The sequence below is a fragment of the Grammomys surdaster genome, unplaced genomic scaffold, assembly GCF_004785775.1.
Source record: "Grammomys surdaster isolate TR1022 unplaced genomic scaffold, NIH_TR_1.0 260, whole genome shotgun sequence".
Classification (NCBI taxonomy): Eukaryota; Metazoa; Chordata; class Mammalia; order Rodentia; family Muridae; genus Grammomys; species Grammomys surdaster.
In genome coordinates, this window is record NW_021604701.1 from 135,724 (window position 1) to 153,752 (window position 18,029).

An 18,029-nucleotide genomic window follows, 5' to 3' on the forward strand; every position below is an offset into this window, starting at 1 on the left:
TTTCATGGCAGGAGGAAATGATTAAGAAAAGCTATCTTAAAGAGATCCTTGAGTGGGAACCAGGCACAAAAAAGAGAAAAATGGTTGAGAAGCAAGACTTCAGAGATGTGAAGATCAGGAAGGGGGTTCGGTAAAAAAGGCTGGGTCAGACAGCCAAAGATGTAGAGGAAGGGTATTCCAGCAGCATTACAGAGGCAGAGCAGCATAAAATAAGATGTGAAAATCAACATCCCAAAAAGGGACCCCAAAAGCAGGGAGGGAGTCCTTGGGGAGCCTTACATGCCAGTGGCACTGGGAGCTATGTGTGAAGTAGGCAGAGATGGAAGATGGGGCAGAGATGTGGGAAACTCCTGAAGGGCTTCATGTTTATCAGAATCACACAGTGGAACCAGGTCAATTTTGCCAGGGAAAGTCACCCCTGGCGGCACAAACAGTAATCTAGTAATCTCAGCTATTTGGGAGGCTGAGGCAGGAGTTGAAGGCTTGCCTGGACTGCAGTCACAGATGAGTGTGACAGGAATGTGTGTGTACTGCCTGCTAGCAAAAGAAGAGGCCTGCCAGGATGCCTGCTGCTGTGTATAGTGACTCTTGCCTTCCTAGATCCTCGGCCCATGGACCTCTTTGAGTCATTAGATTCTTTTGAAGTCAATCCATTAGGAAGTCACTCTGTCACGTCCAGATTTCCTTAAAATGGAACTCGCCCTACTCTTGCAAACAATTCCAGGATTATTAGAACCTGGCACAAGATAGTGACTCAACTTCCTCAACACTGACATTGGGGCGGTGCCTTCAGCCAATCCTCGCCCTTCCACCTCGGTGGTGTGCCTGTCTCTGTTTGCTTCTGCACTTCAGCTTGCAATGCCTTCCTTCATCCTGATCTCACAGTGCACTTAAAACCCACACGGACAGCTCAGCCATCTTTTACTTCTGCCCTCTGACTACATGACACTTCTGGCTTATACCTGGCCACACAGCCTCTTTGCCTCCTTTCTTGAAAGAAAGAGATCACTGTCTAGCTGATTGTGCGGGCTGATGTTGTTTCCCAAGTGTTCCACTTGGGGGCAGTGAATGATAGAGCCAGAAGCTTGGCAAGCTCTCCAGGCTTTGTAGAGTGAGACTTCTGGCTCATATTACCAACCAGTTAAGTTCAAACTGTAAGAGTTGGGAGTCCCAGTAGCCTCATCATTTTATGCATCAGATGGAGTGAATGAAAGTGACGGTACTATAGTTCCAATTCCCTGAAGAGCTGTATACAACAGAGCTTTTTACCATAGCCGCCAACCATCCTCCTCCACCTGCCTCTCCTCAGCTCTGGCCTTACCAACATGTAGAAAACTGTGTGAAAAGGAGATCTGGATGTCACATCATCTCCCCACCAAAGTCACACACCTTATTTCATCCATAGATGGCACGTCCTTGTCCCTTGTCACTCAGTCTTTTCTCATGCTGACACCTGCAGAATAAGCACATTACCATAGAAATCAGTGAGCCGCCAGACAGGCCTATTGATGTTTATGCAGTCGATAAGGGGCCAGCTTCTCCATGACAAAACTATCAAGCTGGCCATCAGAAGAACAACCAGCTGAGGTGTGCTTTGTTCCTATGGTACTCTCCCCTATCCTCCAGTGGATGAGGCACGTTCTTGTGGTCCGTACAAAACTGGGGAAGACACTGTATCACAACAAATCCAAGTTCCATCTATTCTGACCTCAGCACCTAAGAATGCTGAGCCAATCTGAGCTGCGTTGTGCCTCCATATCCTCATTTATAAATTGCAGGTAATAATATTATCTACTTCATAGGATTATAAGGATTAAATGTGATAATTGCATTGAAGAGTATATCAAAGATCCCATCATATAAGGGATAAAAGTCGTGTATCATATGCACACTAGATTCTACTCAGGCATCTTAGGCAACCTCTCAGTCCTTGGTCCAGTAAGTCTAACTGCTTGTGCAGCTGAAAGCAGGCCTGGTATTACATTTCCCTTTGTGTATACACTACCTGTGGCTGAAATTAGACTATTACACTATCCATATCAGAGTTTAATTTCAGGGTTTAGCTACCAGCAACTCTCTACCCTCCTACTTCATGCCTAATGTTACAAAGAATTCCCTTTATCAACCAACCTCTCATTCTACTAGAATCTGACTCACATCTTTGAAGCAGATAAAGATACTACCGACGAGTATCCTACGAGCCATCCTATAATTAACAATAGTGACAATTTAGCAGCCTTGATATTGAGGCTTTAGCAGCAAACGAGCTCTCTGAGCTTCACACCAAGGCCTTCTATAAAACCATAATTCTGGACGGTACCTTGATGCAGATTTCATCAGATCCTCCCTCTCTTCACCTTGGCCTTGAACTGCTTTCTGGAAGAAAAAAGTGGAGTCTTTCCATCAATATAATGTGTAATCACTATCCAGAAAATCCTTTCCATTGATCTGGAACTGCCTAATCAATTCATAATTTTGTGGCCTTCACAGACCTTATCTAGATCAAGAAAGATAAAAGGTAATGAAGAGAGAAGTCACTCCCGCCTTCCTCTAGCAAATGAGATGTTGGCCCCCCTCTTCAAATACATGCAGTTCTCTAGGCAGTGGTTTTATAAATTCTCCTAATGTGATGCTAGGTTCTCTGGTCTAGGTACTAATGCAGTGATTATTGTAGCAATTTTACAGGCCTGATCCTCAGGAATAAAAAGAGTGTCTCTGAGCTACATTTGTGTTTGTGTGTGTGTGTGTGTGTGTGTGTGTGTGTGTGTGTGTGTGTATGTGTGTACGTGCGCACCAGAGTTTGCATGAGCTAGATGTTAACTTTGTGAAATGAAGTTTCCTGGGTGAGTGAAAACATCAGCAGCTCTGTGATACCTGTGCATCTTTACCATTCTCTCTCCTCTGAACAGAAAGAGGATTTAGACCCATTTAGTCCTCAAGCACACATACAAAAAAGGCCTTCTAGTAACTTAAGGCCCTCATTTATTTCTACTTTGGTCTGTGTCATGGTTTAGATGATACATTTGAATACTTGGTCCTCAGTTGGTGTAACTATTTAGGAATGGGGAGGGGGTGTGGCCTTGTTTGAAGAGGAGTGTCTTTAGGTGCAGACCTTGAGTTGAGGTTTCAAAAGCCCAGGCTAACTCCTAGGCTTTCTGCCTTATGCTTGTGGATCAGATGTAAGCTCTCAGCTACTGTTGCAGCACCGTGTCTGCTTCCTGCCGTGCTCCCTACCATGATGGTCATCGACTAACCCTCCAGAGCTGTGAGCCCCAAATTAAATGCTTTATTTTATAAGTTACATTAGTAATCGTGTTTTGTCACAGTAATTGAAAAGTAGTTAAGATAGCCTACAATCTTGACTAATATCATCAACTTGCAGGGTAGGGGTACTATCCTATCCCAGGAGGACCTGAGTACTTTGATACCTGCCCTTGTACCAATTCTTTAGGAAGCTGGTTCCAACAAAGGTTTATTACTCCATGATAACTAGAGTTCTTAGTGATCAAGACAACTTGAAAGCTAGATAGGTGCTTCCTTTAAAGGGAAAGCAACAGCTTGGTATTAAGAGCTCAGACCATTACATCCTGGGGCAGCAAGAGAACACTTGGAGACCATGGATTATCAGGAGGCAAATGAAATGGTTCCAGCCTAATTAGCCATTTACCTCCAGCAACAGCATAGACAGCAAGCAGTTGTAGCACACAAAGATTCAAGTCTATCGTGGTACAGCCCAAAGGTTTATGTTCCTAGGTGCACCATTCTATTAGACCTGGGGCTTGCCTGTGCCCACTGGTTGCTCCTCTAACAGGCCCACACAGCCAATCACACTTTGCATATGACCTGATGGAGTATCGGCAAACCACCTGCACATTATTCCTCAAGTGAGGATTCCTAAATCAGACATTTGAGAGCTGTAGCATAAACATACTCATTTGGAACCAGTTTCCCTCCTGTTTCTTTTGAGGCTCAACACTGTTTGAGAACTCTGGGCCCTGAGAATCTTTTACCTGTCTTGCATATGGTCTATAACCTCTTGTGTGTCTCTATGATTCTACCAGTTGAGACAAAGCAGACCAAGGTAGCCTCCAGGCCTTTGGGATGCTGTTAGAATCAACTTCATTGAAGATTTTCTCTCCTCCATCTACAACTCCCTTAAACTACTGGTGAACCCCCCCCCTTACTGACTGCCTAGTCCATCCTAGGTGCTGTTGCCTCCTTCACCTGCGAGGTCCTCCCCACAGCTGTGAGCTGGCAGGTACACGTAACATGACAGTCAGACTCTAGAAGCCATCACTCACAACTCATCCCAGCACTCTTCTCTAGCATATGGCTTTTATGCCTGCTGCAAGCATCAACGGTCCAGGGAAGTTCCTAGACAACTTTGTATGTGTGTGCGTGTGTGTGTGCGTGCGTGTGTAAAAGTAAGTGTCAAGGGCACATTCAGTTGGTTTCCATCAACATGAGGCTTAAACATAAGGACTCTGAAGCCACTGTCTAGGTTTAAATTGCAGCTATGTCACCTCCTATACTGACCTTGAGCAGCTTAGACTTTCGTTCCTCAGTTTCCTCACATATCAATGGTGATGACAATAGTACCTATCTCACAGAGCAGATGGATCAGAAGGGATAATATACATAGCATATAAAGAATAGCAGTAGCCAGTACATACGACACACCAAACAATGTGTGCTGTTAAGTTGTATATGAGTTCCGCTAACTGGATTTTTCAGCCGTGCAGTGCAGCCTGACTGCCTTTCAGCAGAGATCCATTCCTCTAGGCCCAAGCTTGCAGGACTTGGCCCCAGAAATACCTGAAGTGACATTTAGCCATCTACCTACTGCCTTCCTACGTCAGAACTACTCCTTTAAGCTCTGCCCTTCCTCTGTGATCACTCTTACCTCTCACTAGTCTATGGTGCAGTTCATTGTTCATCTGTAGTAAGCACCAGGAATGAAAATCTGAAAGAGAGAGCAGTTGCTGTCTTGGCCATTTATTTGTTTATTTTAATAGAATATTGAGAGAACAGCTGTACCACTGAAGAGGGCCAGATTTCTATCAGGTTCACAGCTGGTCTACTGTCTGATTTACTGGCAGAGTTGTTAACCAAGAAATAGTTTGGTGGACCGCAGCAGACACTGTTTCAGTAATAATGTTATATGTGTGCCCAAGTACCAAGACTTAGGCCCTGTCCCTTCCTTTGTACCCACCTCCTGACCCTGGAGCTGCCGGACCACTCTGCCCATTCCTACTGATGAAAGCAGAAAGATCATAGCGTTCTGTTCAGTGGCCAGAGAAGAGGTCATGAAAAGCATGAACAAAGAGAGCAGCAGCAGATGTGAAAAGGAAAGACAGTACTGGAGAGCGGTCTTGCAGGCATTGCCAGTAGAACTCGGTGAACCAGCCAGGCATGTTGGCACATGCCTAACATTACAGTACCTGGAGATAGAGGCAGGAAGATTGCCGTAAACGTGACAGCCTGGGATATGTAGTAAGACCCTGTCTCAATGACTAAATAAATGCCCCTGGGTAATTAGTTGACTGCTGCGGGTAAAAAAAAAAAAAAAAAGGAACTTCAAAAATACCCAGTTCCTTGTCTAAGTAGGTAGAAAATGTTTTCAGCTGAAACTGGAAACAGCAATCAAAAAGCACCTGCAGGCTAAGGTGATGGCTTAGTGGATAAAACACTTGCTGCCAAAACATGAGGACAGAGGTTCAGAGCCTCAGAATCCATGTGAATGCTAAGTAGGCGTGGCAGCCTGCCTATAGTACTAGTGCTCAGAAGGCAGAGATGGTAGCCTGTATCCGTGAGCTCCGTGTTCAGTAAGAAACCCCACCTCAGTGAACAGTGTGGAGAACAAGGAGGAGGCTATCAGATGTCAACCTTGGGCCTTCATGTGCACTGTCCACACATATAGTTACACATAAAAATATAGAGGTACTGTAACGATTACTATTTTAACATTAAATCAACTTGACAGGAACTAGAGTTGTCAGGGAGATGTGCCTCTGGCATGCCTGTGTGTAGGGGACATTTCTTGGTTACATTAATAGATGTAGGAAGACCCATCTTAATTGTGAACAGAACTATTCCCAGAGGACCTTGGACTATATGAATAGAGAACAGGAACTAAGAGGCAGTGTGTATTCATTCCTCTTCTGACTGGATGTAATGTGACTAGCTGCTTGAAGCTCCTGGTGCTTTGGCTTTCTTTCCCACCACGCTGAACTGGAATTATAAGCTAAAATAAAGCCCTTTTCCTTTACAGTTGCTTTTGTCAGCATATTTTATGACAGCATCAGGAAAAGAAACTAAGATTGGTACCAGGACATGGGCCGTTGCTGGGGTAAATCTGACTGCTTGGTTCTTGGGCCTGTGGAGTTGTTTTGTGGCTGGAACGTGAACTAGTTTGGTGTTTTGGTCTTAGAAAAGCCACTGAATGATGGAAGTAGAGCTTACTGAGCTAGGACCATGGAAGACAAGAAGGCTAAGAGATCAATGAAGCCAAACATGTTGGGGTCATTCTTGACTCTTTCTGTTCACGATTCATATTTGATCTCTTAGATACTTTTTTTTTAAAAGAAAGTAATTGTGTCTTCAGATGTCTAGAGTCTGTCGTGTCTTTATTCCTCCTCCCTGTGCGAGCTACTAACATTTCTCTTGCTGTATTGCAGCAGCTGCCCAGATAGAGTTCTTGCTTCTAGCCTTGTCCCTTTGATCTGTTCTGTGCAGAACAGCCACAGTGAGCCTTTCACGACATAAATCAGATCCTCTCACTCCTTTGCTTGTAACACTGCATTGACTGGCTGTCTCCTTGTTTCATGTAGAGTAAAACCAAAAAATGTCCATGCTGCGGTCTGTTCATCCTTATCAAATACTCCTGTATCCTCTCCCTTGGTACACTATTCATCTCTTTCTTCACCCTCAGGCCTTTGCCCTTGCCATTACTATTTCTTCCTTGCCCAAAGAATGCCACCTCACTCCCTTTGGGAGGGAGCTTGCATACCACATTCTCAGTGGGGCCTCCCTGCTTATAGCTGTAGCTTACTGCCTAGAACTATATGCAGCAAATAGCAAATCTTCAATAAAAAAAGTCTGTAGGGACAAATGAGTGTGAAAGTTGAAAGAGATGGCAGAAAGACAAAAGTAGGAAATACTGATTTCTAGTCCTTTGGGTGAGTGTTCCTCATGGTGTTACCAATCAAATGATTGATTGTCGATGTTTAGAAAATAGAACATAAAATAATTAAACTGTAAACATTAGCTAATGCCTTATCAAGGTAGGCTCTCGATATATGTTGGCTGAATCAATGGCAATCTCTTAACAGATTGAATGAAATGATCAGAACATAGAGAGAGTGGGGAGAGGAAGAAAGAGAGAGGCTGGGGTGGACAGAGGAGGGGAGAGGGAAAAGAGATTAGTGTAATCCTAAAGTTAGATAAGCCTTCAGAGTGTAGTTGAGTTTACATTGACTAGCTGTTACATAAGCATTGCATTTTAACCAAGAGACCACTAGAGGGAGCGCAAGGTCAAGCAAGGATGTTCTCTTACCTTCATTCACTTTTCTCTTTATTGGTCCAGTCGTCATCCAAACTCTTCCATCAGTTCAGAGTGTTCTCCTGAACTGATTTCTTTCGTGTGTCTTTAATAAATATCTGTGATTTGAATGGAAGGATGAATGTTTAGAATCAGCATATTGTCACCTTGAAATCTGCTTTTCTAATTAACTGTGGTCAGATTGCTTTCCCTTGAGAAATAATCCTTCAGAGTTCATAAACTACTAATAAAGATTATATTCATGGTACTTTGTTTTTAAAGAATCATTAGGCAAGAAGAGCAAGAGTCATGGAGTTTGTTACTTTACTTTTGTAAATGATAGCATCAGACCATAGGAGTAAGCTGGGTGGTTGCTTGGACTGGCCTGTGTACCTCCCCCTTCCCCCCCCACACTCCACTTCCTGGACCAGTGACAGCTGATAAAGGCCCTACTTCCTGAGCTTGTTTGATTCCATGGAAATCATTAGCTCTACTTTTGCACACAGAGATTGCATTACTTGAGAAGCCTGCTGTCTACAGTGTGCTTTAGAGTTGTTTGGGATGGGCAAAGTTTAGCAGACTGCTTTGTTGTCTTCATAATCATTGACCCTATGGACGGTCTCTGAAGGGATCTCAGTTCTGGGTTTGGAGCTATCTGTGCTGGCCTCCTAAGGGATGTGGACTCCTTGACCTGTTGTCATCTCATGGTTGAAGTCTTTTACTGCCCTCAATTTAGGCCTCTGAGTTGTACCCTCAGTTTTAGGGATTTTTCATTAATAGGATAATTTCAAATGACCTAAAAATAGAATTTTCTAATAAACTTTACTTATTAGAAAAAATGTGAAGGTATTTACAGAGTTTCCCACACAGTTTCCTCTGCTATCAGTATGTCACATGAGCATGGTACACTTGTGACAGTTAAGGAGCCAATACTGATGCACAGATGTTACCATAGTCTATTCAGATGTCAGCTAAGTTGGCCTTTGAATTCTTTCTCTTTCAGTACTAAGATCCAATCAGGCCACCATACATTTAGTCAGTATGTATGCCCAGGCTCCTCTTGCCTTTGGAAGCTTCTCAAACTTTCTTTGGTTTTTATGAATTTCAGTTTTCACCAGTACTGCTCATATTACTAATATGGTATATTTTTTTAGTTTATTTTATCTATTTTCTAATCTATTCATTTATCTATTTTTCAAGGAGCTGGAGAGATCCAACTCTTCTTTTGTGTTTTTAGCATCTTTTTCTTTAATTTAATTTTTCCTTTGGCATCTATTTTAACATTAATTCCCAACAGTTCCTGGAGCTGCTCCTTGCTAGGGGAGGGGGAATAGCTTTCCATTTGTGATCTCTTAAATCCAGTGTTCACTCTGGAGAAAGCCTTTCTGTTCTCCACAGTCAGCAAGCTCATGCTGTCATCACCTTGTCTCAGGAAAGTTAAGTGGAGATTGTAGATACAAAGTCCGTATCTGTGACAGATTGACCTTTTACTTTGCTAATGTCTGAAATAGTAAGAATTCTCATTCTGAATTTCTGTTTAACTGGAAAAAGAACCCGGAACTCTAGAGGAAGAGGCAGATGGTGGCACACAGAGCAGCAGTGGCCCCAGCTTCCCATCACACACTTCTTCTGCAGCCTGTCTTTGGATATTTCACTAATTCCATCTTTCATCATTATCACCAAGTAAAAGTCACACACATACACACACACCCATGTCCTCAAATTTTAACCTAATTATGCACACAGATTCTTAAATAATTGATATTACTAACTTACTTGGGATGCCAGCAAGCTACATTTACTTCCTAACTGTCCTTGGTTAGAATTCCAAAAACCTTTGTTTTCTGTGCTACTTTAGAATTAAGGGATATGGCTCCTTAAATTGTTCTAGATACTAGGGGAAAAATCAAAGTAAGGCATAAATTGAGAGGAGTTTAAAACTGGTCTTGTCTGATATATTTTAATGGCATAGCGATGATAAGATTATCAATTTTAGTTTACAAAATTAAAGTTTTTAATTTTGCTGTATGTATGTACCATGTACATGCAGTACCTACAGAGACCAGAAGAAGGCGTCATATCATCTCCCACCCGCCTCCAGGACTAGAGTTCCAGACTATTGTGAGCCACTAAAAATTGAACCTAAGACCTCTGGAAGAGCAGTCAGTGCTCTCAACACTGAGCCATCTCTCCAGCTCACCACAAAGGCATTTTTATCTTCTAACAATATAGGATGTATTGTAGACAGGTGAGAGCAGATGAAGGATGCTGTGGTGGAATGACAGACACGTGGCTCTCTCCAACATATTCTCTGCAAGAGATTATGATGGTTTCATCTAAGCCAGTGGTTTTCAATAATGTTATCGTTGGGGTCACCACAGCATGAGGAACTGTATTAAAGGGTTTGTAGCATTAGGAAGGCTGAAGCCCTACTGATGTAAGTAGTATCATGGAGGGTGCTAAATACTTATTATTAATATCCTGCAGGACTCCCCTGTAGTAAATTTACTACAAGATACGTTTATATTCGTAAAGAAGGCAACGTTAGTTAACTTCAAAGACTTCTGTTTGCCCTCAAAAGCAAAGAAATTTTATGATAAACAATATCAAAATTTAGTAAAAAACATTCTAAGAAATACATGCTAATTACATGAATTATGACATAAATTGTTGGGATTCAATTCTCAAGAAATAAAATTATTGAAAGCAGTGGTATAAATTATGTACAATTCTGAATGCCCAGAGAAATAAAGGATCTTTGCCTCTTATTGACCAAAACTTGGAATAGGCTCAATATTGAAGGCAGGTCACTGAGACTGAATGATTTATCTGTGCTATGTCCTCGATTGCATTTTTGTTTCTGATTAAAAATCGGTTTTCTTCCAGGCAGTATCTGTAGCTAGTTAACTCAGGTAGTTACAATATATTGCAGGTAAGGTCCAAAGCATGCTTTTTGAGCTTGTATAAACCCATTAGTTTTCATATGCTCAAATGGTACTACTGGCCACACCATTTTTTTTAGCTAGCCATCTCTTCAAAACCATATCCTCAGTCTCAAAGAAGACCAATCTGGTGGATGGAGATCAATGTATGTAAGTCTATCCTAAAATAGTTGAGGGGAAACAGCTGAAAGCCCCTTTTCTCCGGGTGCTGCACCAATCATGTCCTTTCTGCTGCTGCTTTGCCTCACTGTGTTGTACGGAGTACCCGGAAATCCAGAGCTATGTCTGTTCCCTCCTCTGTTTTATATTCTATTAGCTCAGGGAAGATTTTCATTCCATTGAGCACCAGACTGTGGGGTATATTTTTGGAAGCAAGTGTAGGTGTACCAGAGCCAAAAAAGGTTGGGAACAACTGTAGACAAACTGATCTCACTGTTCCTAGAGCTGCCAATTCTAGGCATGGAGCCCTTAAAGTGGACTATAAATGTCGAGTGGGTGGTTAAAAGAAAATCCATTATGTGGGCCTAATTTCTGATTTCCCATAATCAGGTGCCTGTGTTTTGTGTACATGCATATTTTGTGCGGAGAGAACCAGGTGTGCATAGAACTGATTTATTTAGCTATATTAAATCAGAATTTGGGTCTCATTTAAAGAAAAATATGAAGTATATAATTAGAATAGGTAATACTTTTTTAGTTTGATAAATATATTTTAAATATATTGTGCTAACATTCCTGTTGAAAGCAGTAGGTTAGATTAGCAATTTTGTGGCAGAAAAGAAACTAAAGCAAAGAGACTTAGGTTCTTGGTTCCTATCCCAGTTTCTATCTTACATTTATAGAACATAAACATCTCTAAAACTTGCTGGACATAAATGTGAAATGAAGTAAAAGAAGGAGTTCTGGTTTTTCATTCGCTTTGGGAGAGGAAACAATCAGTTGTAAATACTAAAAGTTGATCTGTAAAAGCCATTGAGTCAGTTTTCACAAGTGCTGTGCATTTGACAGCCATGCGAATGGGACCGCAGGTAGTGAAGAGGGGTAGGAATGAGCCATAGAAAATAGCATAGAAAGGCTCAGATATTACACACGGAAACATTGGAATATATAATACATTAACCAGTCCTACCTTACAGTGATGCAGTCACTTATTTTTCCTTCCCTAGATCCTTGGAGGGCAGGGGATGAGACATGTTCTCTCTATGTAGTTCTGGCTGTCCTGGAGCTTGTTCTGTAGACCAGACTGGCCTGAGACTTGCAGAGATCCACTGCCTCTGCCTCCTGAGTACTGGGATTAAAGGATGACAGCACACACAAGACCTGCACAGGTTTAAACCAGATAAAGTGCCAGCACTGCAAAAGTGAGCACAAAGTCCCGCCACTCGCCAAGAAACTATGTGCAATAGATGTCTTTTGGGAGCTGAAAAACGAGTTCCCTCTAATGGAGTGTCATTAGGCATATCAACCATACTCTAGGACAGACCCAAGAATAGCTGGCCAGCCCAAAATGGAGTCTGGTTTTTTGTCTTTTGGGGTGTGTGTGTGTATCTTACTGGGTTGGTTATTTTCATTTTCAGGGTTTTGTTTTGTTATTATGGCTGTTACACGCCTTACCTTGCAGAAAATGTTTATTATGCATGAAGCAGTAATCATTATCTGTGTACAGAACAAAAACAGTACGAGGACAAGGCTTATCTGGCATAGATGCTTTACTGTATGGGTAGGAGGTGGGGACGAGCTGGGAGGAGTTGGGGGAGGGAAAGAACATTGTATGAAAATTAGTAAGAAAAATTTTAATACATACAACACTGAGTCCTCTTCTCTAAATCCTTATGTCCAGTAGATAGGAAACGAAAGCAAGTGTGTTCCAATGGTGATTTTGTCTTAAAAATCATATACAGGCATATTCCAACTTAAGAAAAGTCTAGAAATTAGAAAAAAAACTGACGTGCTACTTGCCACATGATAAATGTAAAGTTATGGCCACAAGCATTCATTTTATAGAGGGACCCTTCACTATGACTGGATTTCCCTACTGAGTGCCTTAAATTAACATCCCTGATGAATTTAAGATTTGACTGATGTCATCAGTTATCACATGATTCTTCTGGAACACATCTATCACAAAGCATACCTTGGTATTACTACTTGTAAAATGCAGATGTTTTATAATAACTAGTCTATACATTCACAGACGCTAAGGGGGATTTCGGTGAATTCTGTTTTCTGTGTCTTGTGTGGTACCATATGAGCTTTGTAGATTTGCATGTAGGACAAAGCCTAAAAAAACAGGACTTCGAGCACTATCTAGAGAGGAGAGCAAGGTACTACACATTAGAATTAGATGGGCAAAGGATTCTTTTTAAGAGAAAATAACAGTGAAAATTGGCCTTTGCTAATTTCTGAGAAAGCCATCTTACCTCTCTCTTTAGTGCAGCTCACCCCTGACCAATCAGTTGAGTTCTCCCCCTGCTGCTGATCTCCTTGTAGCCATCTCTCCTCTCAAACAGAAATTACCCATAATGACACAAATGGCATCATTTAATGAAGCAACAATAGATGTACCAATACCACATTCCCAGAACAGCTTAAGAGGTTTGATCAGCTGCTACTGGAAGTAAATAGAAAAAAATGTACCTTGTTTGAAAATATGAGTGCACCTTATTAAGGACAGCCTTGGGCAGTAACCGCTACATGCTTGGGTGCGGGAGCTCTTCAACGCCACGGTTACAGCTAGGAAAGTGGCTTTCTCCTGACCTGACAACAACCATGGAAATTTACAGAAGGATCAACAAGCACAGTTCTGTAGAAAATGGTAGACAAGTATAAAAAGGCATTGCAGAGCCTCTTGCTAGTTGCAGTTAAACATCCAAAATATATGAAGTGAATACATTTCTAAAGGGTATCTTCCACATCAGCAAAGCATCAACTATTTTCTTTATCTTTTCATAATCAACATACACCACGTTCTGGAAGCACCATCCCTGACTGCGAAACCAGGCCTTTTGAGAACGTGTATTCAAGAATTAAAACTTCCCCCGTTTATTTGCACTATAGTTTCAACATTTTATAATTTACATAGTATATCCTTTCCCACTTTTAAATGTAGTCCCATATATTTTATTCTATCCATACTATTATAAGTAGGATTTTCTGATTTTACTCTTGCTACTATATACAATATTATGCATGTTCAGTTTCTAATGTTTTACATTTACTTCATTTTATTTGGGTGTGAGCATGCCTCCAGTTTTGTGTAGAGGATAGAGGACAACCTGAGGGAGTCGGGCTTCTCCCTCTACTTAGTGGAATCCAGGGATTGAGCTCAGATATTAAGCCTGGCAGCACCAACACGTGTGTGCAACTGCTGAACCATCTTGCTGGCCCTGCTTTTCTTTTTCTTGCCTAATTATCCTGGCTAGATCCTCCTTGACATTCTTGAGTAGAAGTGACGCGTGTTTACGCATCTTTGGTCTGTTCCTATTTTATGAAGAAAGTATACAGTCTCCTGTCCTTTAAATGCAATGCTAGATCTGAGTTTTGTAGGTCTCCTCTATCTGGCTAAGGATATATCCTACTCCTAATGAGTATTTGTATCTTGGAATGGTACTGGATTTTGTCAAATGCTTTTTCTAGATCTAGTGAAGTGATAATTTGGTTTTAATTCTTGGTGCTAGTGAAATGGTATACTCTGTTAATTTATAGATGTTAAACTAAACACTTTCCTGGGATAAGTCCCGCTTGGTTATGGTATTTAATCATCTCACTTATACTTGTTGCTGTTATTTTGTAGAGTATTTCTACATTTATAAGGGATATCTGTCTGTGGGTTTTCTTGTGGTTGTCTTTGTGTGATCAGTATAATAATACTGACCTTATGAAATGAACTGAGATGTGTTTTCTTGGTTTCCTTTCCCTTCTGGAAAACATTATTGATAACTGGTATTACCTTTTCCTTAACTGTTTGATAGAATTCATTAGTGAATCCTGATTTTCCTTCCAAAAATTGGCGTGATCTTAAAATTCATGTGAGAATGCAGGGGATGCAGAATACCCACAACAGTCCTTGGAAGGAAACCGAAGGACTACACACTGCAGTAATAAGACCAACCTGCTGCTGGCATATGAGTGGAGTAGAACTGAAAGTTAAAGAAACCTAGGCTGGGGGTGTTGGTACACTCCTAGAATCCCAGTGCTCCGGAGGCAGAGGCAGGAAGGCTAGACTTGAGAATTGCCTGGAATACATATTGAGTTCCAGGCTAGCCTAGGCTATTATAGCAAATTACAAACCAGCCTGAGCTACTTACCATGACCCTATCTCAAAACAATAAAAGAAAGCTAGACAGGGCCAGGAAAACTGCTCAGAGGTATAGTACTTGAATACCATGCAGAAGACTCTGAGTTCAATCCCTACCAGAAAAACAAAAAGGAAAAAAGTTAGATGTCCATGGTCATTTGATATTCATCATGGTACTGAGGATGATACTGAAGAAAACCAATATCTCTTCTATATATAGTACTAGAATAACTAGATATCATATGAAAAAGAATGATGTTGACTCTTAATTTACATTTTATATTGAAGTTAACTCAAATCAAAGACCTCAGTCTAACACCCTAAGACTTTCTGCAGATGATTTAGGAGTAACTCTTCATGTCTTTGGGATAGAAAGTAGTTTCTTAGCTAGAACACCCAAAACAAACAAACAACAAAAGCCACCCTAAAACTAGCAAAAGAAAAAATAAATTTGCCATACACCATGGCACAGACTTGTAATTCAAGTTACGACTTAGCAAGACCCTGCCTCAAAATAAAAGATTGAGGTACAGCTCTGTGGTAGACCATTTACTCAGAATATGCAAGGCCTTAGGTTCAATCCCTAATATCATAAATAAATAACAAACGTCAATGGCCATAGTACTATGGGCCTGTAGTCCTAGCCCTGGGGATTCTAAGGTAGAAGGATTTCCAGTTCAAGACCTTCCCGGAGTACAGAATGAGACCCTATCTCAAGAGTAGAAGTAAAAAATTTTAGAGTACAAATGATATCTTCAAATAAATAGAAAGATAATCCATATAGTATGAAAAATATTATAAGTTCTTATATAATTGATACAACTTAACAATAAAAAGAACAATTGAAAAACATACAATGGATTTGAATAGATATTTCTCCAAAGAAGACAAACAAGTCACCAATAGTGGCATAAAAGATGTCCAACATCATAAGTCATTAGAGAAATACAAATCAAATCCACCAGATGGACCACTTCATACTCACTAGGATAGTTGTGGGTTTTTTTAAAGATAAATATAACAAGCATTTACAGGGTCATTGAGAAATTGGAAGCCTCATATATGATAGGTGTGGATGTAAAATTGTGTAGGCACTTTGGAAAACGGTTTGGTAGTTCTGTAAAAGTTAAATATAGATTTATCATATGATCCAAAAATGATACTCCTAAGGGGGTCTTTTCTACCCCATTGCTATGAAAGCACTAAAGATATATACACGATACACATGCAGAAGTTTATACACCACAGTGTTCACTATGGCCAAAAGATGGAAATAGTTCAACAATTCAAATATATAGGAACTAACAAATGCATGAGCATCATGTGCCCTATCCACACAATGGGATAGTTTCACAGTCATAAAAGCAATGACGGGTGAGGGCTCAGTGGCAGAAAACACTATGTTAAGAAGAAGCTAGTCATAAAGACCCCAAATTACATGTTCTGTTTGTATGAACTATCCACAAGAGGTACTTCTGTCCTGGCCCAGGGCAGGGTTGAGTACAGAAAGAAAGAAAATGTAGTGACTGCTGAGAAGTGGCATGCTCCTCAGTGTGATGGTAAGACTCCTCTATGACTGGATGTGGAGAAGCAGGAAAGCTGTTTTCTAAAAGAAAGAATCAGAACTAGCTGCTCGTGGTGAGCCTATTATGTATTTTAGTGACCAGGAATGATAGTGGTTTATTTCCTGAAAAATCAACACTTTTTTTTTCCTAATCAATGAAAGAAAAGAATAGAAAAACAGAGTTGGCTCTGGAATTCATTGAATTCACATTTTTCTTGCCTTTAGATTTAGTATATGTATATGAGTATTCTGTCTACATGTATGTATGTGTTCAGTATGCATACCTGGTGCCCTCGGAAGTCAGAAGAAGGGCACTGAATAGTCACCTAGAACTGTAGTTATAGATGGCTCTGAGCCATCATGTGGGTGCTGGGATAGAGGCCAGGTCCTCTGCATGAGCAGCAAGTGCTCTTAACCACAGAGTCATCTCTCCAGCCCCCAAAATTCACTTTTTTTCATAAAACTAATTTTGCTTGTTGTCATCGTCATCATCGTCATCATCGTTGGTCATTGTCATTGTAGAGCCTCAGTATGTGGCTCAGGTTGGTCTCAAACTGCCTTAGTCTCTGAGTGCTAGGATTGTAGGTATGTTCCATCATACTAGGCTATAAAATTGATTCTTTTTTCTTTTAATTTATTTAATTAAAATATAATCAACACCATTCCCTCCAAAATAATTTTGATCATTGTTTTTTAATTCTCGAAACAGTATAGACTTTGTATAATAATTCCATAACTAACACATCCGCTTTGCATTGCACATTTTCAGTATGGAGCTGTACATGCATTATAAATTAGGTATATCAATTACCCTTTGAACACAAGGTCCAAGTCCAGACACTCCTGCACTCAGCCTTGCAGTCCAGCCTCCTCTCCACCTTGCTACCTACCCTTGCTGATTCTTCTTTTTACAACTCCACTGAGCTTTCCCATGCTTTTCTAGAATACCCCACACACCTATTCTCCTGGAAGGCTGCTTTTCCTTCGAGGCACAGTTTAACTGTCTCCTTCATGGTGTTCTTGGTGTTCTTCCTACTCTGTAGGCAGAATTAATTGTCGTTACTTCCTTCTCCCTAGTGCTGAGGACGGAGCAACATCCTAAGGCAAGTGCGCTACTACTGAGCTACATCCTAAACCTTTAATGCTGTTTCAGTGTATGTTTGTTTATATGTGTATGCATATACATACATATATACATACATACATACATGAATACATACATACATACATGCATGCATATAATCTTTAGTAGATGTTTTTTATTATAGCATTTCTTAAGGTTTTTTTTTAGTAGTCTCCAGCCATTGAATATAGAAGAAAGAAAGCACATATTCTCCGCATTCTGTATTCATTGACTACATCAAATATAAGCATGATCTATGGTACTATTCTAGTCAATGATAGCTAGAGCTGGCTAGACAGGCAGACAGGTTCAGCTAGCTCTCTGTGGTCTAGAAGTGGACGCACAAGAAAATACTCTTTGCTTCCCCCGACCCAGGTGTTTGATTTTTGAACAAAGATTTACTGAACTCCTCTGGGGATGTCTAGAATCCTGAAAAGCCCAGAGACATAATGCTGCTGCCATTAGGAATTTTAAGAGATCAGGGCTAAGACTCCCATATATGCTGTAACTATATAAACACACACACACACACACACACACACACACACACACACACACACACA

The 18,029-nt window shown here is 40.8% G+C and overlaps 1 protein-coding gene and 1 long non-coding RNA gene across 3 annotated transcripts in view; one reads left to right on the forward strand and one right to left on the reverse strand.

Annotated features, from left to right (window-relative positions):
- The window catches only part of Hdac8 (histone deacetylase 8), a 208,540-nt gene that overhangs the window by 19,548 nt on the left and 170,963 nt on the right, over positions 1-18,029 (forward strand). The gene's annotated exons all lie outside the window — the stretch shown is intronic.
- On the reverse strand, positions 1,419-11,745 carry LOC114627888. The gene is made up of 4 exons (XR_003712414.1): positions 11,612-11,745; positions 7,556-7,659; positions 2,321-2,376; positions 1,419-1,453 (listed from the first exon to the last, which is right to left on the reverse strand). It is a non-coding gene; the product is annotated as an uncharacterized LOC114627888 (long non-coding RNA).